At 37.1% G+C, this 25,905-nt stretch overlaps 1 protein-coding gene across 1 annotated transcript in view; it reads right to left on the bottom strand.

The window, feature by feature from the left end:
- Positions 1–25,905, bottom strand: part of TENM1 (teneurin transmembrane protein 1) — a 776,824-nt gene that overhangs the window by 629,074 nt on the left and 121,845 nt on the right. The gene's annotated exons all lie outside the window — the stretch shown is intronic.

Below are 25,905 nucleotides of genomic sequence, written 5' to 3'. Positions count from 1 at the left end.
TTTCAGGAGTGGAAACCAATACAGTTTCAGAATTCCCTTCTCCAGGGAAGTGAAAGAAAAGAGCCTGACATTAAAGATCTATAGCTCAAGTTTTGATTATACACTGCCATGCATCTGTGTGTAGTGACCTGGATATCACTGTGAGCAAATTCTCAACAGGAAGCTAAAGCAAGCTTGGGAATTTTCTTTATGTTATCAAAATACAAGAAGCAAAGGTAAAAAATTACATCTGCTTATTCCTTGGTGCAGTTTGCAGTTTCCATATACCCAGAGAAGCAGTTGTAGACTACTGTTACTGTCATGAAAGTCCATTATTAATGCTAGTTTTTATTTTTCTGATTTACAGAATGCAGAATTACATGCACACAAATTAAATGTCAGAGTAAATCCTACCTGGTATTGCCATAATTTTGGAATAATTTCTCAGGATAGTTTAGACTGTCCCAACCATCATTATTCTTGGCCACATTCAGATGGAGAATGAATAGAGACAACTCTTAGAAATATTAGCATTTTTTTTTCCCCAGAAGAACCTTCAGTTTTTGTTTATTTGGTTGGTTTGGTTTTTAATACTACACATTAGTTCCCTAGGATTCTATTGCTTATTAATCCAGTGGTTTTAAACATGAAATGACTATTATAGCAAAAACATTTTGTCATCTTTCAAAGGGAGATCTAAGGAAGCAGAGAGAAAACACTTTATTAACTAAGAGATGAAATTTTTTGTTTATACAACCTAATCCTTCTTTCCTAAAAGCTCTGCCATCCATGGAGCAAACAAACCGAATCCCTAATAAATGAATATAAACATACTAAATCCCTTAATAAAAGTTCTATTTTTCAGTCTCAGTGGAGTTGGGAGTTTCCAGCATCCCTTGATGCTTCTGACAGTGGCCAGCTCACTCCCAGTAGGATCTCTGGGCATTTTTCATGCCAGACACCAAGAGAAGGTCCTCTGGCTGTACTCCTGTCCATGTTAGAGCTCATTAATCAGAGAAATGCATCTCCCCAAGTTTGAAGCCTCAAAAATGGAGACCTGAGCTTTCAGAGCAGCCCTGGGCCGTGTGCCCTGGCTCTGCAGCTCTCAGCCCCAGGGCAGCTCTCCAGCTGCTGGAGGGCACTGAGAGGATTCCGCTTTCCACCAGCCCCTAAGTCACTGCTGAGCAGTTTTCTGGGGACTGAAACTGGAACTCTTTACCCAGGCTTTGCAATTTACAGATCTGAACCATTGATTTCAACAATACATCATGTTGTTTCATGATGTTGCCACCTCCCATCTCTCTGTCCTTTCACAGACTTCAATTTGCTTTATTAGGAGAAAAAACTTGTATTGAAGAGAAAAAAAAAAATCACTACACCGCCATATAAATATATGATGAGCCTGCATCTTGTGTGCTGCACGCAGCTCTGGTCCCCCCAGCTCAGCAAAATTATAAACAAGAGGGAAAAAAAAATAGTAAATAATTCTGATGAATGATGCAGAACTGCTTCCCAACAAGAAGCCAATCAAAGAGACTCGAATTCCTCAGCTTAGACCACAGGTGCACAAGCTGTACCTGCTGGATATGCACTCACAATACCATATTCCCTTTCTAAAGCAGGTTTTGAGGCGCAGCACAGTTTATCTTTTAGAAAATTTTACCTTACAAATTCTACAAGAGGTTTCTTTGGAGAACTTGAGTGCCACAGAAAGTTCTGGAAGCATTTCTAACCAAAAGTAAAACCTTGATGCTTAGTGTTTTAAATTCTGACAGTAGTAAAGATATATAATTTAATGAGCACTTTTAAACATGTAAACTTTTAGTTCATCATAAAATCAATCTATTTAATTTCAGATTACTATAGGTTGTATAAAGTCTCTTTGTTTTTTCAACATCTTTCTATTCTCATCAGTTCATCTTTCTAATGAAGTCACTTAGAATTTCTGTGTAAAAGTCTTAAATTAAGAAAATCAACCTTTCTACCATTTCGGTATACCAAAGAATGTTATAGTGAGAGCTAAGAACTCACTGAGTATTAATGAATCTTTTTAATGATCTAGTATGTTATTGTTTAACAAGCAAAAAATTACCTTTAGATGAATAAAATCCTTAGACTTATTTATTTTACATTTCTGTGAATGTGAATGTCAATTTTCTCACAAAAGTAGATCTGAAAATTAAAAGGTATTTACTGAGAAAGAACTGAATAGCCTGGAGGTAAAAAACATAGAGGGAATTAGTAAAAGTAGCATGTGAACAGATCTAGTATAAAAGATCTATAATTTCCTCACTTCTTGTTTTTTTTCAAGCTCATTAGAAAAAATCCAGCAAAACACAAATGTCTGCAATAATTTTAATGGACATTGAATAAGTTTAATAGAAATTGCTTTAATTGCTTTGAGATAGGACTATGTTATAACATTACTTGTGTCCCTATTTTGGAGGAATAAAGTGGCTTCACAGAATAACCAAGTAAAACAATCTATCTAAATAATTACTATTTTCAGAGGGAAGGGATTGCTTTTGTGCCCAACTACACTGAAATCAGTGCAGAAAGCTGGCCATTTACTAAATACTGTATTACCAGCTTACAAATACATCTGCTGTCTCAGCTAGAACAGGTGGTAATAAACAAACCCATCTGCCATCATACACTGCAGGTAAAATTCACTTACTTTTGAGACTGGGCATTATTACAATCAACAGTTACATTTTCAAAGACCTTTTTTCCCCCCACTTAACACAATATTTAATTTATGAAATGCAGCCTTCCATGAGGCCCAAAGAGAGCTCAGGTGAGCAAGAAGGCTCTTTGAGGCTGGAAGATGCTGAGTCGACCCCACCAATCCCTCACCCTCAGCCCTTCCAGTGCAGCCTGGTGCCAGCTCCATTTCATTCTTGAAGTGTCACAGACCCCTGCCATAAGATGAAACCTTGCAGAATAATGTCAAATGTCATCAGACATTTTGTCTGACTTTTCAAACAAATGCACAGTTTCCTTTTCCCTGACTCAGTCCCTTTGAGCTACACAGCCTCAGTGTCTGAAGACTCTACAGAAAGTTGCTAGTGTTGTATGGAATTATGAATTCATGTTCAGTGCATAGAGACACTCTTTTGTGCATTCACTATGGCAATATTTGTTCAATGAAAAGATTACTTTTCATACTACACAACTCCTTCACATAATTATCATAAAAACATAATTAGGAAAATGCATGCGACATCTTCAGAAAAATTCCTGATGTTCAGAGTGCCTGATACACATGTAACTTCATATGAAATCTTTATAAATATAAATATTTAATTTAACCTTATTAAACATCTTCCAGCATCCAACTAACTTTCTTTTCCTTCATCTCACAAGTAATTTTTTCCTTGAAATCTGATTCTGGACACTAAACAATCTTAAATATGAAGCTGACTTGTACAGAATTCTGAATTCTCCTGTTTCTTTGATCATCTATCAGATTCAAGCATTCTACCCAGTCCTTCAGACATGACTGAGAATATCCAACACAAATATTAAAGAAACTGCAATATCTGACTGCAGTAGCTCAACAAGGACTATTACTCCAGGTTATTAGCAAAGGAACTCTGCCCAGCACAGGACATCAGTCCTCACTCACACAAAGAACACAGCAGGCATATTAATGATCTCACCTAGACACCAAGCTTTGAAGGATTGCTACCTTGAAAATTCAAAATCCTGCTAAATTATTTATCCTGTTCCCTTATATAAAAAAAATCATAATTAATTTCTAGGCAAAGTTAGCCTTTTCCAAAATATTTTATGTTACTAGAAAATAGTTATTAAGATGAGAATTCTATAGTCTTGCTTGTTGTCATTATTATGCCATGTCCTTTTTATGTCATTTGCAAGCCAGAACTCAGGGAGCTGGTGCTTCCAAGTGACATTTAGGTGGTGTCCTGTCTCATCCTAACCACAAGTCCCAGGCCCTGACACTGGTGGCAATTCCCTGCAGCTGGCAAATCTGCATCTTCCCACAACCCTCTATCAGATATTTTTTCTTCATATTGTGCTCTCCCACCACCTCTTCAAGACCCTTTATTTTCAAAAGTGTTTTTCAAATTATATTCCTTCTTAGCAACAGTCCCTACCTAAAATTTGTACTCCTGGAGATCTAGAGAACCACCATCACCTTTAACTCATCAAATCTAGATATCACCTCTATACATTCTGTTTAATTTGGGTATTCCATTTATGTAAGTATTCTGTTTCATTTCCTCCTGGTAATTCTGGGAGAAAGATTTTAGTTATTTAAACTCAATAACCTGCTGACTGTTAGCCAGACCTAATCAAGACCTTCCCATTGTTTTAGCATCTGTTTATTCTCAGCTGCTATTTTTTCCTAGTTTCCTCTCCAATGATTATTTGTACCATATCTGTCTCTTCCATAAAATCCAACTCACCAAAGCAGCATGCTGAAAGAAGTACTGATATCAACCAAATAAACACAACATAAAAAGGTAAAAACTTCCTGCATGATCTATGGGGTTTTAGGAACACTTCCACTTAGTGGCAATTTGGCTGATACACAAAGCAAACTGAATGCATCTCTAAGCATATGAGGACAAGAAAATGACACAAACAGAATGTGAGGAATCATTACTGTATTCTCAAATACTAATAGCATTCATCAGGTTCATTTCAGCCCCCTAGAGAAGCACTGCTTGGGCAGTAGGGAAAGATGAAGCTGATAAAGGAAATGAATAGAGTCTTTTAGAAATAGGGACAGTCTTTCAGGGCTCTGCATTTTGAGCACAGGTAGATGGAAGTGACATGCCTGACCTTAAATGTAACACTTCACTTTATAGATTGAGGTATTTGTGCTGGACTTGTCAATCAAATCAGGCATGAATATATTTCAGCAGCTGTGAAATTTGATTAAAACTTATTGCAGCCTTTCTTTTTCCTAAAGTCTGAATACATCTAGATGGCCTGCTGCTTGTGAGATTTTGATTTTGCTTGTTAATTGTTCATTATTTTTACTGTTAGGGAAACTATTCTTGCTCTGCTTTCAGCTGAAGAGCAGTTAAAATCAGCCCTTTTATATTAACACTTCCATACCCTGAGGCAACATTTAAGGTGCTTTTTACAGCAAGAATCCTGACTGCACACACTGCTAAGTGTTACGCTTAATACTAACAAAAAAATATAAAATCTTAAAATACTTGCACTGTAAAGAACTAATTACAGGAAACTAATGCTTTGGAAATTTAACTATCCAATTCTGTTTAACTGGACTTCTTCCTCAAACAGCTTAAAAACCTGGGATGTCAAGGAAAAAAATGGGAGACAGATTAAAGCATTTGGTAGAACTTTAAAACTCTTATGGACAAAATAATTCAGTCCATCAGGACAGTTACTCATTATTATTAGTTTAATATAGAAAATTCTGCACTGCTATGAAAGTACTTATTGAGGAACTGCTCTTTAAATATTAGGTAAATTGGCTGAATATCAGAGAGGCATAAGATTTATTCACTTCCCACATCTTAGGAAAATTATGTTATCACTAAGATAAGTCTCTTTGCAGCAACAAGAAAGCTGTAAGGTTTTCATCCTGATTTTGAATTTTTGAAATTGTTCCAAAAGGAACAATTTCAAAGGTACAAATGGCAGTGAAGATGTTTTATGATGAACTTAGTTTTATGACTCTGATCTCAGATAGACAGGTCTGTCTAATTGTGTCCATATTTCTGATGCAGAATTTTTTATCATTAAATGACATCAATTGCTCTCATTATCTGCAGCTCCAACTAGGAGGACTGGGTTTAAAATTCTTTTGCTACTTATAGCTCTTTAAAGTAATTTCAATATCTGCAATATTCTTTTTATCGTAGCCTTCAGGGTGTAAAGAACAAAGATATCTAATCCTTCTTTCATCAGAGATTTTTAATAGCAGCATGTAATTATTTTAGTGCATTTATAGAGAGAAATGTTACAGTTGGCTAAAAGAAATACAATATACGGTGTGTCTAGGAGGTGATGTGCATGTATCATCTCTGCATGTATAACCAAATTAATCTGAAGCTGCATGGCCTGTTCTGTCCCCCTCCTGTAGCAGTAGTTTGAATTGAACAAAATTGTTGAAATAATTATTTTAATTTCAATGTTCTCACCTAAGTTAGAGATAATTTGATGCTTTTTGTCAGTATAATATGCAGCGTCTCTCTTATTTTACAGAAAAAATTTTCTGTCTGCAATATTCTACTTTGGTCTCAGAAACCTAAGGAAGACTTTCTGTTTTCATAATTTTTAAGATGGCAGAGAATTCTTAGAAATATTATCCATAATGTTATGTGAGCACCCAGAACTAGTGTTGAAGATAAACTTTCCTCCCCAGGAAGCAATCTTCTCTGTGCTTGTAAAGAATGGAAATATTCCAGAACTCTACTTGAGAGTAAATTGTATCCTTTCTTCTGTCTTTTCAGAAGACAACAGGTGTTTTTAAGAACAGTCTGGTATTTGGCCAATATTGTAATATAAAGAGAAGATTCTGATGGCTATTCAATTTTTATCACTGACAATTCCACCTGTCTGGAGGATTTCTGCATAAATACTGTTATAAATAGTTCTGGCCCCTGATTTCAACATGTTGTGTCTCACTGAATATGATGGGTTACACTGTTTTTCCTTCAAGGTTATTTGAAAACCTTTTTCTCCTCTACAAAATTTTGTTTTCTCCTGCTCAGAGCAGCAACAAATCCCAGTAATGCAGACCAGTTCTTTCCAGGGAGCAGGATACTCTGGAACATCTTTGGACCACAAGGCTTAAACAATGGGAAAGCCTCCCCAGTTGTCACAATTACCTCTGACATGATAAAAAATGCAGTCACTCTGAAGCTTAAACTGGCAAAACCCCAAACAAACGCCAAAGCAAAACCAAAACCCATTAAAAACCAAAGAAAAATCCTAAAAAACCCCAAACACCAAAACCCAAACTAAACCAAACAAAAACCTAAAAAGAAACAAAACTTCATCTTCACAAGTTTTCAAGTTGGGCCTTTATCATTATTACAATTACACCCACAGGCAGATAACTTCAGTTTCAAAGCCTTGCAGGGGAAATTACAAGTATTCCCAGTCCTGAACAGGTTAAAGTGGAGAGCTTTAGGAGGCTCACTGCTCATACACACTCCTGTGGAATTGTGCATAGGTAGGGCTCTCCAAACATCCACTCTGCTTTACTAAAATAACCTGGAGCATGAACAAAGTCAGACATCCCTTTTATGAGCACAGCATCGTTACAGGGGTAAAACCAAATATTAGTCCCACTTTTAATAGAAATATCACCCATTCAGTCAAGATTGTAGAAGAATAATAGCTAAGCTATTATAAAGATCATAAGTGTCCCAGTTTGGCAGCTGACAGGGCATTTTAATGCCTTCAATGAGTTCTCTCTTCCTTTTAATTGTTTGATGAATGCACATCACAGATTCTTCTGCTAAAAGCTGTGTTTTCTATTTCCCTTAGATTACCAGAGGCTGAGTAGCAATATATAAAACACATTAATATTTTTATCCATTACTCATGACTTGATAGAGGAGGATGAGTATGTTTTTCTACTTAAAATAGAAAGATGGCCAAGATTGTCAGCAGGAACTTGATTGGTTTGCAAAAGAAACTTGCCCAAGAGACACACTGTAAAAGCTCTGTGAGATTAAAGACCTATGTGCCATTGGAGTACACAGGCAAATATAAATATAAACATTCTATCAATGCAGAGATGCACATTTCTCAAAGAGCACAGTCTAATTCAGAAAGGTCTAAATGCTCTTCTCCAAAGTGTAGTAACCCTGTCAGTGCAGAGTATTACCCCCAGAGAGATTTCTCATGGCAGTTTTAGATTGGCTGACGTCCTGAAATATTCTTTTGTTACTCTTTGAGCTGAAGCAATGTAAACCTTTCTTATTCTGGATGTGATAAAAGGTACACAGAAGTTATTTTGGATGAGGAAATCTTTGTTCCAAAGGTTGGGAAACAAAATGAAACTGCAATGAAGTTCACTATTTCACATCCCCATAGCCACTTTAATTTATTGCAGCACTCTAAAACAGCATAATAATAACTCAAGCAAGGCTTGTTATGGACAAGCCTCCACTCTTCCCTGTGACCTCTACAGAGCCTGCTAAAGCCAAGGCTGTGGGGATCAGGAAATCTCCTTCTGATTGACTCACTCTGGTGAAGCACAGGGACAAAGGCAGAGGGAATGTGTGGGGTGGGAATCTTCACACGGGGATGCACTGCCAGGCACTGCTGATCCAGGGCACCTGTGCTGGCACTCTGTGTGCCAAGAGCCTGGAAGAACATGCTTTATTTGGACCAGAAATATACAATATCAATAAACATTATAAGTCCTTTTTTCTTCCTAAACCAGCATGCCTTGGCATACAAACACCAGTCCAGGCTTCTTGTGTTTCAGTTTACTCAGAAGTGATCTGTACAAATCAATAAACCCTGCATAAGCAAGTGAGAAAAAGTCTAAGCAAGTCTAAGCTTGTCAAGGGGAAAGTGCTGAAGGAAAAGTGCAAGTTACAAACAATTTCTCTTGATTTGCCTTTGAAATTCATCTTTAGTATGCTGAACTGAATCAGGGCAGAAAAGTGGTGGTGGTATTAAACACCCAGTACAACAAGTAAACACCAAGACATTTTTTTGCCTATCTCAGTGAAACTTCTAACCCATTAGTTGGACTGTACATGCCTGCAACCAATTTACATGTATTTCCAAATCAAAGAAACTTTTAGAAACCACACCAGAAACACAATTAAAATGCAGTAGAGATACATGGGAACAAAATAAGCAAATCACAATTAATTACCTTCTTACTGCTGGAGTGCATATCAATATCTAGAAACAATTGCTTTAGTTTAGTTAATAATAGTTTAAGTTCTATGAATTTATAATATTTTGCTCATAACAGTCAGGCAATGCAAGGATAGTCCAGAATTTCTATTGTGGAGGCTAACAAGCTCAGAAGGAGCATTGATACCCATTTAGGCACCCAGAAGCAGATGGAACTGTCTTGCCATCTCATGAGATACTAGAATGTGGGCACCAAAAATCCTGTTAATAACACCTCTTAATCTAATTACAAAGAATGTGCATCTGTAATAAATTATTTTCTAAATCAAATAGCTTCCAGCACATCTCTTATGACTGCTGATTTGAAAGGCTGACAACTCAGTTTTTTCAACCAAAACAACAAAGTGCCTTCTCACCTGCCAGAGATTTAAAAGTCTTAATAGATCAAACATTGATCCTTTTGTTAGGATACAAACCTTGAACTTGTACATCCATGACACCAAACATAACAAGAACTACAAACATTTCTTAAGACTAGTATTCAGACTTAAAGGTATTTGGACTCAATTTGAGTTTTCTTACCAATTTCTCTATTTTCTTCGTGAAACTGGCTCTCAGATGAGTTTAGCAGTTGTTACTAATGATGCACATGTGTGTGAGAAGATAAATGGGCATGGTCAATTATGCAGTATCTGGTGAGAATAATGTTGTATCTGTATTATGCACATGTATCATTGAGAAAGACAATTTTATCCACCAGACCAGGCAATTGATTAAGATGAATCATCAGGTCACTGAAGCTCATTTTACCAGCCAGTACTATGGGCTCTGTCAGGCAATTTCAGTGATTTGGGTTAACATGAACCTCTTTTCTCAAGCTGTTTTGAGGGAGTAATTCAAGAGCAGAAAGGCTCAGTCTTTACTGTTAGATAGATGAAGTTAGAGGGGGAAATTATCATTATAATTTATCTTCAGTGTACAGGTTACCTTTCATTTTACAACATTTCTTTTGAGGGTGAAGCAATTACATGTCTCCACATTAGAGCAGGTAAGGCTATCACCTCTTGGCCAAGTACAGTCTTACACTTAAATTAGTCTAGGTATAAAGGAGATTGATCAACACCATGAAAAAGACCTGGCAAACTTGCACTATTAGATTTACTACATCTGAGCTGCTGCAGCGACTTTCACTCTAAATGAATGATTTGATTTTACTGTCTCCAACACAAGACTTACAATTCTCTCCTTTATAAACAAAGGCTCAAAGGCATGCAGTGCTATTCACACTGGAAGCCACAAATCCAGGACAGGTGAAATTTTGCCACTGCTTTAATACTTCTGTGTTGTTGGCTATTCAGTGCTGACCTCTGTGTTTGCCAGCAGTGATGAAGAAAGAGGCATTTTAAATGTAGGTTTAAGCACCGTTACAAATGGACAGTAGCAGTCACATCGGATGTATTTTTAAAAATGGACCCAATTGGGTCCTGCACATCTGCCACAAATGTAGCAGGCAAATTTAACGGCATCTTTATTGCCCACAAGACAAAATGCTTGGATTAGGTTTTTATTTCTAGATTGAAATTAATCTGCACTCACTGGAGACTGAGTTTACATTAAGAAAAAGATTGAAGAAGTCTGTCTTGCATCTGGAATGGAAGCTTTGTAATGATACTCAACTCTTGTGGGAATTTTTCCCACAATTAAACACTATTCCCTGGAAGCTCTGTTTGCTAAATAAACTGCTTTAACTCTTTCCAGAGTTTCTTCCCAGAAATCACTATCACCTAAGTGTTATTGGAGGATGCTGAATGACTAAAACAAGCCTAGAGATTTAAACCTGCTTCTATATCATGGGCACAGTAAGAATTCAGCAGAGAGAGAGATGTTAAGGGACTTGCTGATGTGTTGCCCCACCTAGATAAAATGGTGACATTCTAAATGTGTGTAACATGTTTCTATTTGAAGGACCTTTACAAATTTAAGGGGATGGAAAAAAAGGGACGTTTAAAAGACCAGTATATTAAAAATTAGGCTGCTGTAAAAACATTTTTGGAAGTGGTAACATTTTTCATGTAGCAAGTCGTGCGCCATACTATAAAATTTGGTGATTTTATAATATCTCTTAAAGAGTAATATAAGCAGATGGTTGATGTTTTAGTGGCAATCTCTTCTATGTGCATTTCCAATAAAATAAAAAATGAAACCTTTTCTGGCCTGAGATGTTATGATGATACAGATAACTGAACTGTGCTGTGACATAACCATTTAATAATGCTTCCTATGAATTGTACTTTTAAAACGTAGAGGAACATCTCCATCTAATCCTTAGGAACGTTCCATTCACATTTCATGTAACTAAAGCATAAGAGTGAATCATTAATTAGAACAGACTCTCTTATGCATTTTTGTATGGGTGCAAGAGAAAATGAAGAAATAAATATCTGGAGAAAGCACAATGAAATTCTATTTTTCTGTGGAATGTATGGCCAGTGTTGAATTAGACTTTGATCAAGCTGTGTATTTTTGAGAAACCCTGAAGAGTTTTCAGCACCTGAAGGTGATCAGGCCATCACACTGTCAAGGTCCCAACCTGTTCTGGCTAACTAAACTCTCCCAAAGGATGGTGACACTGACACTTCCCCAGGTCCCCCAGGTCTCTGCTCTGTCCTGACTGCAGTGCTCTCTCTGCTGCTGCTCTGTTCCTCCTCAACAATGGACAGCAAACCCAAATTTCAAGCCCCAGGCTCCAACAGATGCTCCAGGCTGCCAATCACTCTCGAGCCAATTCAACACACACATTTAAGCCTAACAACAATACCCTTTATGCAATATTTACAGTCTGACACAGCAGCACCAGTGAGGGCTCCTGCATGGTGGGGATATTAGTTCACAGTTAGAGATAATCCACTTTGGTAGACAAGCTGTCCTTTTGTCATTTAAAAGTGATAATTAAATGCTGGTGTTGCTTACTGGCCATGCAGGATGCTGTTATTCCTGTGACCCTTTGGATAGTGAATTTTTAGTGAAGAATACAGCAAGGCAGCTCTCAGGGCTTCACATAGCATGAATTGAGAGGGTTGTGGTTTGGCTTTGCTGCTCCAACTGTCTTCTTCTTATCTTACCTTCTACTGTCAGATTTGGGGGCTATTTTTCCATTATCTCACAAAGGTGTTACAAGGTTTAATAAAATAGAAATTGTAAAACATTTTAAGCCTGTTGAATGAAAACCACTGCAAACCATAAACACCACAAAAGATGAGTATTGCAGCTGAGACTCCCATTCTTTGCACTTGCTATGTTGAAGAAAGACCAGCAGTACTCCTGATATTGCAACACTCCTCTCTTGCTGCAAGGATCATAATTTCTCTGCCAGTTTAGCACTTCATGGGTATTTTGAATTCCTCTTCCTTTTTATGCACAATGCGAAATTAATAATACTCTAAAATACTTATAGTCTAAAAGAGGTAAGCACATCAAAAAGTTTAGCACTGGCTAATAGTCATCTGCTCTGTGCTAAAATGATTCAGAATTATGTAAATTTAATGTCTGTAGATAGACAGATAGCCCTCTAATCCTGCAATGGGAAAACCAAAACAAGACAATATTATTGATATTAAGGAGATGAGAAGCAAATTCATCTGTTGGTCACGATTTGAACATTTGAAGACCAGACTTGTGACAGTTCAGAGGAAGCAATGATTTCCTTTCATTTCCCTCTGACATTTCCTATTGAATTACAGACTTTGCTGTGTTGTTTCATGTTGCAAGGAATGGTGGTCACCCAGATGGATAATGTTTCCTTTCCCCTGCAGAAGGGACATAAGATTTACACATCCTATAAAGGAAGACATCAGAACATTGAAATGCTTTTAAAATTACATTCTTCACTTTTCTGTAAATATATTTCTTTGACTGTGTGTGTCCTACAACATAAAGTACATTTATAGAATCCAAAGTGGCATACATTAGGATGCTTTTCAACAGGAAAATAAAGGATAAAAGCAGAGCACTACTTCTCAAGTATTTTGAACTTTCAGACATCACCAAAGATGGGAACTTTTTTTTTCTCAGTCATTTTTCAAAGGATCAGACTATGCCTTTATATTTTCCTGTATGGCTGATAAAATGCTAAGTGCTGCACCTCATCTATCTCCCTGCATACAGTTCCAGAACAGCTGTCAGAGGCTCTGAGCACCTCTGAAAAGGTGATGAAGCTCCACTTCTGGAAACGAGCGTTTGTTGCAAAAGACTCTTCAATGTTTTCTATCTTTTCCTCCATATGAAAGTCATTGTTGAGATACCAGCTATAAATAGAGTTTTCTTTGTACACTAGGTGCTTTTCTCTCATCCTTTCTTCCTCCCTCTGACTCTGCCCACTGAATAAGCACTTTGCTGAAGTAATTCAGCTTCTTGGTGAAATCAAACATTCTGTTTTTAAAAATAATGAGGGCTGGTTGCAATTCTTTAATGTTTTCATCTACTGTGATAAGCCAGCAATCTTTTTCAAATATTTTCCTGTGTGATAGCTAATGGTCTTGATTTTGGAGGTTTCAAGTGTGAGTTTGAGGATTAGGATTGCTTAATTTTAGTTTTATTCCTCTAAAAGTTAATGCTAAAATTACATTTTTTATTAAAAAAAAAAAAAAAAACCAAAACATTAGGCATCCTGGTAGTGACAAATATCACCCAAATAGGCCAGGCTCTGTTTGAATGGTTTTTCAGTCCAAGACTCATAATCTCTCTCCTGATATCCCATTCTACCTTAGTGGTTTTTCATTCCTTCACAAAAAGAAAAAAAATCTTTTAGCAGACAAGATAGTGTCAAAACATGAAGAAAAGAGGTATGTCATGCCAAAATATTGCAGGAAAACAAAAGGTAAAGTCTTCCACTCACTCTGAAAATAGCAGAAATCAAACTCAATCAAACATTGCTGCTGCTACGGGAACCTTCCAGCAAAGAGGATTGAAGACTGCAAATCACCACTCACACACAGAGTTATGTCCTCTGAAATTTTAAAAGCTTAAGCTAAATATTGAAAGAACATCAGTTTAGAATATTCATGGGTCTGATAATGATATTTAAAGAGCTTCCCTCGCAGCAAGACATAAAAGCACAGGATAGCTCCTGATACATTGCTGGCTGTAAAACAACTTTCATTGCAATCCTTACTGTGTTCCCCACATAATGTGACTTGGAAAACTGATAGGCAGCCTTAATCGAGTACACATCTACATCATTCAATATTTAATGCTAAAAACTAGGAGAGGAAAAGGTAGCAAAACTCATATAACATTAAATACTGCTAGACATTTTTCCTGTTTCTGCTGTCATAGATATTAAATGTGTGCCACTCCATCCTGGAGACATGAGTTTTAAGATCAGAGTAAACATTCCCCCTTCACCCCATTCAACTGTCCCCTATGACCACTCAGTTTGAAAATGTTCCATTCTGTTCTATTATCTGAAGAACAAAAATACTTTATCTGGGCTTACTGCTTTTATTCAACACCCAGAACAATCTATGTCTATTCCTTTAAGCTCCTTTGGATGTGAAAAAATATGGTTACATAAATCTTTGTAATCCTGTGGGGAGGATAGCATATAAAGAGTTTACTGGCATTAGGATTAAGTCTAGTGTATTACAGTGCAATCTTTAATCTCCTAAAATCTACCTCACCATTCCAAGCTGTTTTGTGTGAGTAGATGAAGCTTTGGAAATAGGACACAGCTGGCAAGAGTGACAGACAGAAAGACTTAAAAAAAAAAGAAAAGAAAAGGAGAAGAGAGGAAAGAAGCAATTGGTAAAACTGTTAATGGGCTGATTTAACACAGTGACATGCATAACATTATTTTTATTAACTAAGAAATGACAGAAGTTGTATGAAGTTCTTGTAAAACAAATTAGGAGGAACAAAAATCATCAAGTTGGAAAACAGGGAAGATTCAAACATGGACCAGAACACATCTGAAACCATTCTACAAGATAGAAAAGTCTTGTTTAGTTTTGAGACTCCTTGCTCCAAACAAATATAATAAATGTTTCTCAGGTAACATAAAAGGACACAACTGCATGCTGAAATGGACTTTTTGCTCTCTTTTGATGAAAGTGTATGGAATGAAAGCACTGCTGCAGCCATGTGTTACTCAAGAGAACAACGTGGGAAAAGGTTATTATTAGGCACATTTCTATAGAATGCCACAGCTCTCTTTGGACTTGTGGTTTCCCATTCCCAGTCTCCTGTTGAGGTACCTGTGGTCTCTGCTGAGTTGAGAGGCTCAAAGGCCAGAAGCAGTGCAGCTCAGTAATACACAGGCTGGACTGGGTGAGCTACTGGAGCTCTGACCCCAGCGCTGCAGCCTCAGCTGCGCGATCGCAGCGCCTGAGTCTCCGTTTCCCTTGGCTCTGGTAAATGCAGGGAAGTTTATATACTGACAACAAAATGTAAACATTTGCTCAAAGGCTATTGTGACCACTGGTATCTAAACATGTGTTAAATTATGACTAAATTAGGCCTTAGATAGTAAATACAGATTGCATGCTGGTGCTGTGTTTGGAAAAAAGTTTCCTTGCTCCTCCTGTGTGGCTGCAATCCCAAGGCACAGGAGTAACACACAGTGAAACAAAAAACAATGGAGCAAATTCTTCCACTTCTGTCCTGAAGTGAGACTTAAATTTTGAACCCAAAATGACTGTTTTGAAAAATTACAAGTGTCAGTACAACAAATCACTGGACACCAGCACAAACCTCTGCATCTGCCTGGGACACTGCCAGCACACTCTGGGTTTTTTTCTTCTCACCCACTCTCTTTAAAAGGAGTTACCAACTTTTCTATAGCTCAAATTGTTCAACCTGCCTTGTCTAATTTTTAAATACACTAAAGGTCTGGCTGAGGATGAGCCACAATACACAGAAATATGTTTATCTGATAAATTTATGCAAATAATTCTGCATATAACTGATATTTATCAGCTTTTTAACTGTTAGGTAAGTTAAGTTTTATGTATTTCCAGCACTAAAGAGAAATATGAGCAAGAAGTAATCATGGTACTGCAGAACCTACAAGACATTACAATAATAGCATTTCTTTCTTGTTTAGTAGTTTGTATTTCCAAAGCAGCACAAAATCATGAACAAATTAATCTAGGGCTTACACTGAATTTTACTGATAAGGATATTAAAAGCCTTTAGCAAATGTTTAATTGAAATAACTGCTGCACATGAAATCCAAGAAACTTGTTTTAGTATCTTAGAGATTTAGCAAACACCTAATGAGTGAACTCAATATGCCCCAGTGCACAGAATTCTGTGTGCTCTTCTTGAGTCTCAACTAGCAAGAAAATGCTTTGAAACGACATCTTAGAAGCAAAGGAAGAGCACATTAACAGAAAGAATCTAATGATACACTGTCCCATGGAGCATGGGCAAAACCCCCAGTCTTTAAGGCTGTTTTTTAGCTGACAGTATAGTTTTTCATGGAGAAAAAAAAGTCACTCTATTGTTTCAGTAATTCTGAATTTGACTCCCAAATCCAAAGGTTTGCCCTTTTTAAAGCAAAAGTATAACTGTCATCCATTTTTCCCTTCAAAACCAGTAAATTATTTGTGATAACTCAGTAAAACCATGCACTGTGATAAACCCAAGGGATTTCTTAGGAAATTATTTTTCAAGGAAGAGCATCACTGCTTTTGTGCTGTCTCCTGATAGAAATCTGAATCCTCTGGGTTCCCCACTGAACACCACTATCATGAATGCAATTTTTACTTTGAATTTCTTCTTCTTGCACACTCATTTTTGACTACAGTGCCTGGCATTTAACCCATTTGTCTCTCTCCCTGGTAAAAGTTCGATGCAAACAAAAAAGGTGGGGTTCTTCACATCCACACCTCAAACCTTCAAAATGAAATGGGTTTCATTTGAAAACTTCTCAGGGTATACTTGATCCCATCTTTCAGATGAATAATAATGACAGGAACCAGTGTCAGGCCCAGCACTGATCCCTGGGGATCCCCCTTGTGCCATGTTGCCGGTTCGAGGAGCAACTTCCCAGCACACTCGGGTGCTGATTGCCAATGAATTCCCCATTCACAGCATGGGCTGTGACACATCAGCTTCTCAGGGAGGAGACTCCAGGAAACTCTACTAAAAACCTTGGAAAAACCCAGTCAGTTGCTATTTATTGCTCAGCTCACATCAACAAAGCAGTTACTCAGTCCTAGAAGGTGACCAGCTTTGTCAAGCATGATTTGCCCTCAGTGATTCCACGATGGCTTTTCCAATCCTGTGCTTCACCTGACCTGTGACAGCCCCAGGGGCATCCATGCTCTCATCTCCCCAGGGACTGCAGTAGGACTGATGGGCCAATAATTTCCTCAATACTCCATTAAGACTTTTTTGTAGATGTGTATGGCAATAGCCTTCTTCCATCCTCTGGACATCCCCTGACCTCCAGAACTGTCACCACATTTCTCTTCACAGAGAAAAGCAAGGCACAATCCTTCCCAATAATATTCCTGGGTTTCACATTCTCTGAACCTCAGAGAAAGAAAAAACAATTCTTATCTCATTTACTGCTGCTGTGTTGTTCACAAGTGGAATGCATTGTGGAAGATTGTTTACCTGAAGGGAATTGGTGATTGGATTCTGGTTGTGATTCACTGACCAATTGAATGCAGGTGTGTGTTGGGACTGTGGGAAGAAGGTGGAAATGAAGTGTATTATATTCTTAGAGGAAGGTGCCCTGCAGTTGCAAGCTTGAAGTTCTGTGGAGATCCACCAGTTCAGCCTACCTGTGCAGTATTTTGCAAAGTCTCTACCACATTCTCTGAATTATGTTTCTGCCAGTGCTTCAGGAAAACATCTGCACTTTCATATGAAAGAAAAAACTGACAATGTATTTTCCTATATGTAGATAACATGATGAATTTCAATTTAACATCAATTCCTCCTTGAATAAATGTACAGAAACAATAAGAAGTATGCCAAGAAAAGAAACAAAAACCTAAACTGCTTAGACAGTAAGTAAAATAAAAATTATACCTAACACAACAGCAGAACTTACCAGGCAGATATGAAGTGGACTCATTCTTCTCAATGGATATTCAAATGCAAATGTTTGCCTTAGTTATAAAGAAATGAACATTTAAGTTACATTGCCTTGTATTATGTTGTTTCTATCCTAAATGTTGTCAGAGAAAGTATTTGTCATCAACTCAAAATTCTTTAACATATTCAGCATATATAAAATTGACTGATTTCACTAAACAGTTTTAAAATCCATGAGTAATTTTATTTTCAACAGTTTTATGGAAGAAAGGAATGGTAAAAAACTCATATATTCACATTCACAAAACACTCAACCTCAGGAGAGTTAAAATTGAATAAATTGTGAACAAATGTTGATTTGGGGGGTGGGGTTAAAGCAACTTCACATTAGTGAAATATCCTATGGTGCCTTACATTATTGATTCTCTGTCAACATCATGTTAGTTCTTTTCTAAATTAGTTCTGTGGCTTGACCTTGAAAAGATTGTGATGCAGAGTCCACAGGTTCATTCTAATTGCTGTTTTTCCTGGTGGACTTAACCATGCCAACCTGTCACTCATCAAGACCATTTGTCTGTGAACAGACTTAATTAAACACCTCAAATCCAATTTCTCTGATCCTTTCCACTATTAAAAAACCCCACATGTGCTCCATTAGCTATTAAGAGTTTTCTAAAGGAAAAACTCTAACATCCTCATTGCCATTACTCTCTACTGTTGAAGAAAGGCAGAATTCAAAACCCAAGATTATTAATTAGGATGGGAAAATAAAATATTTCTAGAGACAACAAAGAATTGGCTGACTCCTAAACATACATTAGAAGATTAAAGAATGATTCAAACTATACAACTTTTCCCTTTGTTGTTTTCCTCATTTCCTCCATGTAAGATCTTCAACATGCTGTACAGGCTTGATTTGAATATGAATTTTAATTTATCTTCCTTCAGGTTTAAACAGGTAAGTGTATTATTTTCTGTGAAAGAGGTAAGCATTTTCAGCTCCCTTTTTCATGATTTAAATGTCTAGCACGCTGGCAGAAACAGTGAAAGTGAAAATACCTCAAATATAAATGTGAAGTTTCATTAAAATTATTGACAAAGTGCTTTTGCTTTCTATTCTTAACAAACTTTCTTACAATTTTAACTTTAGTTATTAAATTGTTTCCAAACTACATTTAACTATGTCTTGTTTTATAATTGCATTCCAAAGTATTTTATCTTTTAAAAAAGAACTAATCTCAGTTTTGTAAAAGATTATTCTGCATTTGATAGATATTCACTGCACCATCAAGTACAGATCTCTTCAATGCAGACTGCTGAGAGCTATAATTTAAAAGCATTTCTTAATAATTAATTTATGAATCATTACTATCTCTTAAATTGGGAAATATTTAGAAAATGCTATTCCTAGAACAGCTTTCATGAAAGCAAAGTTAGTGGTTATGGCTGGTTTTATTGTTGCAAAGGCTTTAATGCCTGGTGATGTAATTCTCTCTTCTTGCTCTCAGTTACATATTTTCCAGAATTTTATGGCTGCACCAAGACCCAGTCTCTGCAGCAATGTTTGAAGAGTTCCTCCATGACAGATACTTAACAGGCTAAGTACTATTTTACCACTTTAATTAAGGCTGCAGTAAGATGCACTAAATAAATGCTCAGCCCAACCTCTAAATTTGAACCATACTATGAAGACATCTCTGAATTCAAACCATTCCCAAGCACAGGAACAGTTTTATTTTATAGCTTCATCAGTTTGGAGTTTGGGAATACAAAGTTTATGTCACAAAGTCATTTAAAGAAGAAAGGCACTGAGGTTTCAGAATTACTGTGAGCTTCTAAAGCAGTGTTCAAATATTGCTTCAATGGGTTCTGTCATTAGAATTTAGATCCTTGATGCTGAAAAAACCTAGAGGCTTATTTTCATGTTTGGTGCAACGAATTATGTGAGCTGCCTTAAAACACAGCAGTAATCAATCTAGGAAAGACACATATACCCCAAACAGTGCATGTGTCTAATCTGTGCACTGCCAGGCTTGACAATTCTCTTCTGCTGAGTTTGTATCACCTCCAAGAAATATAAAGTTACATGACAGTGTCAAATAAAGCAAACTAATGTAACATGATTGGTCTCTGGTGCCAGGACAGCCAGACTCATGCCTGTGTCATTCCTAGGGCCAGACAAGAGACATTTCCTCTAACACTCAATAACATATTGTGTCTCTACAGCTGCTATGGTGTCTGCCTCATACAAATGCATACATTAGCTTTTTATAATACTGGTAAATCTCCCTGCATGCAAAGGTTTTAATTACCCTACACCTCACTGGGATTGGAAGAAGAAGAAAAAAAAATTTGTTCTTCTCAATACAATCTTTTCTCTGAATGAAAACCACTGCCTGAAATAAGAGCAGCAGCACCCAAATCTGCCAATATTCAAAGTACTATTGGAGGTGATGGCTCTGCTGCACACAAGCACTGCAGTTTATCTGATACTGAGAAAGACTGAACATTCTTATATCAGATATGCTCTCTTGGCAGAGAGACACATCCCTGAATTTGAAGGCTAAAAATATCTATGCTGAAAGTGTCAGTCCATTCCCTCTTGTGGTGACTATCACTCTTACTATTCATTTCTCCCATTCTTTAAATTCTATTTTACATCACACCAATGTACATGTGTGCAGCATCACCGATATAAATGGAATTAATCAGCATTCAGCCTGATATGCTTGGCAGCAGTACTTTATTTTTCTAACTGTTCTAGTTTATTAGGCTTCCACACATCTCATTTGCAGGGAAGTATAAGAATGAGAGTAGAATCTTAACAATGGTATGTGTTTGGCAAGAGCCTTAAAAAACAGATATGTGCTATGACAATGTTCCTGTCCTGCACAATAATTAAAGGAAAGAAAGCACCCTGAGCCAGAGCACCTGTCCTGGTGGCTGCTGTGGTGTCTCTGACCTGTCCAGTGGGTGAAGCTGTCACAGGGGCAGGGAACCCTGCCTGCTCCCCCTGTACTGACCCAGAACCCACAACTGTGGGACTGGGGTCATTACTGGGTACAAATTGTCTCCAATTTCAGCACTGCCAGGGATGAAAAACCCCATATAATACCAGCCAAACAGCCAGACACTGCAGTGCTCTATTATTTGTTCTCATGATTACTCTTGTTCTGCCAGTGTTAGCTCCTGACAGGCAGTCAGAGACATCCTGTGCTGCACAGAGGGCACTTGGACAGCACAGTCCAAGCAAGGCCTGGTCAGACATGCCCAAACTGCAGGGAGCATCAGTGCCCCAAGGATGAGGGGGAAAGGCTCAGAAACTGGCACGTGCTGAACCCCAGAGGTGCCTGGCAGCTGGGGCAGGGAGACAAAACTCTGCTCTCAGCAGAAGATTTACTGATGTGATGGTTTTTGTTCTCACTTGTTGCTGCCACAGCTGGGGCTCAGCAATTGCCTCCCTTGCCTTATAACTCCACACCTTCTAAGCTCATCCTGACTCAGAAGATTCATTGCTCCTCTTGCAGATTTAGCATTAAAAACAAAACAAAAAAAAAAGGTGGTATAATATTTGGACATATAAAATATCAAAACAGCAAAGACAGGAGAGAAAAATCAATTTATAGACAAATTACAATCAATTCACTAAGTGGGAGGTCTCAAGCTTGCCAAACTAATAATAGGCCCCAGTTCAAGATCTTTTGTTCTATAATTGCACTTGGAAACTTTTTCTGATTACTCAAATAGACATAAGCACAACTTAAACATCCTGGTTTATGGTTTCCACAGGGGCAATAAGTCCAATATTTAAGCTTTTTGTCCCCCAGAATAAGGACTGAGAGGTCAAGTTTTCTAAATTACCTCCTTTTTTTATGCTACCCCTTAAAAAGAATTAGAGTTGGCTTTTTCTGTAATTCTAAGAATTATTAGAAATAAACTTTGGACATATATTTGTATATAAAATATTTACTTTCCCTTTTGTTTGAATGTTTTGTCTAGTAATAATCCATTATTAAAGAGACAAATGTAATCAAAGAAGAAATCTCTTTACAGTACATTATTCTTTGCTCACTAAGTTTTTAGGATGCTTTAGATAATGAAAATTTTATGTGGAGAATGCAATAATTCATATAGTGTTTTTAGAAGCATTTTTGTTTCTTTACACAATTAAAAAATAAAATTTATTTTAGGGTTTACTTTTGCTAAAGTTGTAATGCTTATGACAGAGATTTCTAGATTAGACAATAGTACAGGGTTGCTTTTATTTCTCTTCCAGTCTCTTTAAAAAAGAGAAGGTGTTTTTGAAAGTTTGAGGAATTGTAGTCTAAAACTTATCATGATCAAAGCTGAAAAGTGGCATTACATGTGTTTAATAAACCAGTGTTAAAGGAAGGTAGAAGGAAGCCTGAGAAAAATAGTAAATGTCATGTAGGCTCAAAAAATTCCCATTTCAGCCTGCAATGATGCTCATCTGTGTTATTGCCTGTTAAAAGAGTTACACAAACAAAGCACAGCCAGCCCTGCTGTATTTCCTTCTGAGCCTTACCAAATTACCAACACAGATTATTCTCAGTACACATGCAAGGCAGACTGCACTCTTTTTTTTCCCAAAATCCAGCCTTTTGGTCCTTTATCCTTAAAATAAATATGAGAGGAAGGATCTTACATTGTTGTGTCTTAACCATAAGTCCTCACATTTTTCCAAGGCATAATGACTCAGAATTTCTGAAGATACTTGTGACATACATTTCCAACACTAGAGTGTGAACTGTAGCAGCTTCTACTTCTAAAGAATTTATCAGAAAATGTAGTGGCAAACTCTGTTGCTCTACAAACTACAAATTTGTCCTAAGAACACTTTTAAAAGATTGCAAATAACATTTTCTTTGTACATTGCAATGGCAAGTGGTTAAACTGCAATTTATAAAATGTCACACCAGTCTTTAATCCCCTGATCTCCCAAGTATTAGCATTTGATCTGTATTGCAAATAGTACAGGTCCATTTTTCCTTTGGCACGTGGCTACAAGCAGTTGGAGGTTAAGTGCCAAGACCAAAATATACATTTTTCTCTGCTTCCAAACAGTGCAAACTGCATCATTTGACTGAATTCTGAGGGGATACCATCAGTACTGAAGTGTTACAAGAGTCAAATGTGGCTGAATTCACAAAATACTCTCTTCTACCTCATTATCCCCAGCAAGTCCTATAAATTGTCTGTTGCTGGAAGGTGCTTATTGAAACAATATCAACCACAGGTAGCATGTCTCCTGAATACAAATAACTTTCCTGTAGAGAATGTAAATAACTTTTTTTCAAGAGAAACTAAGCAAACTTGCACTTAAATAGGGTGTTGGTCTGCCCACTTTATCAATCAGAGACCTTACTTTGAAATAGAATCAACAGGACTTCTTTTTCTTACTTTTTAAACTGTATTACCCTGCAATCCACTAGACTTTTCTGAGAAAAAAAATCACTGAAAATAATCTAAATAAACTGAGTGAGTACAGGGGAGAGATGGTTAACACAGCCAGCTCTGATCTCCATGGAGTATTCAGTTAGATCCAATCACCAAAGGGTCTTAAATTAAGCTGCCATAAGATAAGAGGCAAGGTCCTCACAGGGATAACTAACTGAAAGATCAAGAAGAAAGAGCTGCAATAAATAGTCCATTTTCTCAGAGAAGGGAAGGTACAAGTGGAATCCCACAGGGATCTTTGCTAAGGCCTCAGCTGCTCAACACATTCAGGAATGATCAGGAGAAGAGAATGGAAAGGAGATTGAGTTTGCTACTGGAGACAAGTTTTTCAGGGGAGAAAAGCCAATAGTGGACTGAAAAAAAGGGAAAGTTGCAGAAAGACTCCATGGCACTGAGTGATTGAGGATAAAATGGCAGATGACATTGGAACCAAACAAATGTAAAGTAATGAACATGGCAAAAAGAAAAAAACCAACCAAACAAAACAAAAAACCAAAATCCCACACAAAAAAAACCCCAGTTTGAAATTTATGTACTTAGGAATTGATTCTGAGAGAACTATTGCCAGAGGCAACAGAGATCTTAGGTTAAAATCACAGCCTTATGATGCAGCAGTTCAGTGGCTTCAGAATTATAATCACAGGAAAACCTGGAAGTGTAATGCTTCTGTGTAAAGTTTGCATTGTGTCCACATCACAATTGTTATGTGGTCCTTTCATCTGAGAAAAAGCATTTGAGTAGAATTTGAAATAGAACTTGACAAAAATGCTTAAAGGTAACCAAGTAACTTCCACAGAAAGAAGATATTTACAGACTAGCACTCCCAAACTAGAAAAACATCAAACAAGAGCCAACTAAAAATCATGACAAGTGTGAAAAAGGTGAAGGAAGAATTAGAAACCCTGAAATACAAATTCACAGGTGGAGGTTCAAATCAAAATCAGGCAGGCACCACTTCACTTAATGAAAACTGTGGTTCCTATGGACTATGGAACTCCCTGACATAAGATATAGAATGAATGCTAAAAACAGGCACGAATTCACAAACTTTGAAAAATATTAATAAAAAAAAAAAAATCTTACAGGCTCTTAGACAAAAAACCTACCCTGGACTCAAGTGGTCCTTTTTCCTCAGATGCCATGAAAATACCACAAAGTGTCACCTTCTCCCATGTCTGAGCTGGATCCCAAAGCAGGGGGGCCTTGGTCTGACCAGTTTTGGGGATTTCCATGGGCTGCCAGCACCATGTCCCAAAAAGCATTGCAGAATCCCAAGGAAAACCATTTCCAAATCCTCTCTCAGCAGGACTAATCCAGAGCGTGCAATGCTAACCAAGCAGTCTGTCTATCTTCAGCAATTCTCCTGAGCTTTGGGTTTTAAAAGACTTTTCTAGAAACAAACATTTTCTTTTTGGAGAACAGATTTCCATTCTGGTGAGAAAAAGTATTTCAAATGAGGAAGAAATAATAATTATATGCATATTAATAACTTCACAGTTATCTGTGTGTTCAAAAGTCCTTTGTAAGGGAAAGGAAGATTAATCATCTGTTCTGCAGAGCAGGAAAAAATGGCAGAGCAAGCTGCACATGAACCCAGACTCAAATGCTGGTTCAGTGTTCTGTAAATTGGGCAATGCAGTCTCCTTGGATATACAGGAAAACCTCAGTGAGAGTTAGAACAGAGATTTTATTCCATACATTATAATAAAAGGTGTGTTTTCCTGAATTCAAAATTATTTATTCTCCAGTCTTAGAGCTAGTTTGAGCTGCAAGAAAAGTGTCATAAAAGCATGTTGTAAAAAAATTGAGGAAAAAATAGGAATGCTGCACCTCAGTTCATCTATGCTTCTAACTAAAATGAATTCAAGAATTTTTAATTATAATTCCTAGCAAATTGGAATTTCCTGTTTACAAAAACGCTGTGGGTTTTTCTTTCTTTCTTCATGAGCTGTACTCAAAACATTTATTTATCTTGCAATTCTACAAAGAGAAAACAAAAGCTGCAGTCTTACAAAATAAAAATGTATTTCAGCTTGAAGATTGACCTACACACTCTGTATAAGGCTTTTAAAATCCTATCAAATGCATTTTAGTTTTTGGAGCTCTGTTTTGATCTGCTATCTGTGACCTAGAACTAAAATCTGTAAAACAGTTCACAGAGTGGGGGGTTTTAGGTTGTTGGGGTTTTTTGGTTGGTTGGGTTTTGTATTTTAATTCAAAACAAAATCTCATAATTGCACTTAATGGGTTTAGGATTGCTTATCCTAATATTGAGAATTGGTCATCTACCCAACTATATCTTAAACAGCCTGTTCTCTTTACTGAAAAAGATTATGCTGATAAACAGAAATGCAGGACAACTTTGATCATCCATCTGTGCTGATCAGCTAAGACAACTTCACAGCAGTTGGTACTGAGGATCCAAAAATAACAACTGAAGTTGAACATTTTGGGCAATGGGTGAATGTAACTCAGTAAATACTGAGTTATGTATTTCTCCTCATCTCCCATTGCATGATTAGAAAAGTAAAATATTAAAATAAAAAAATCTATGTCCTAGCTGTGGCATTT

The sequence above is a fragment of the Agelaius phoeniceus genome, chromosome 14 (genome assembly GCF_051311805.1).
Source record: "Agelaius phoeniceus isolate bAgePho1 chromosome 14, bAgePho1.hap1, whole genome shotgun sequence".
Classification (NCBI taxonomy): Eukaryota; Metazoa; Chordata; class Aves; order Passeriformes; family Icteridae; genus Agelaius; species Agelaius phoeniceus.
The sequence above is the reverse complement of the archived record's forward strand: the minus strand, read 5'-3'. Positions and strand labels throughout refer to the sequence as shown.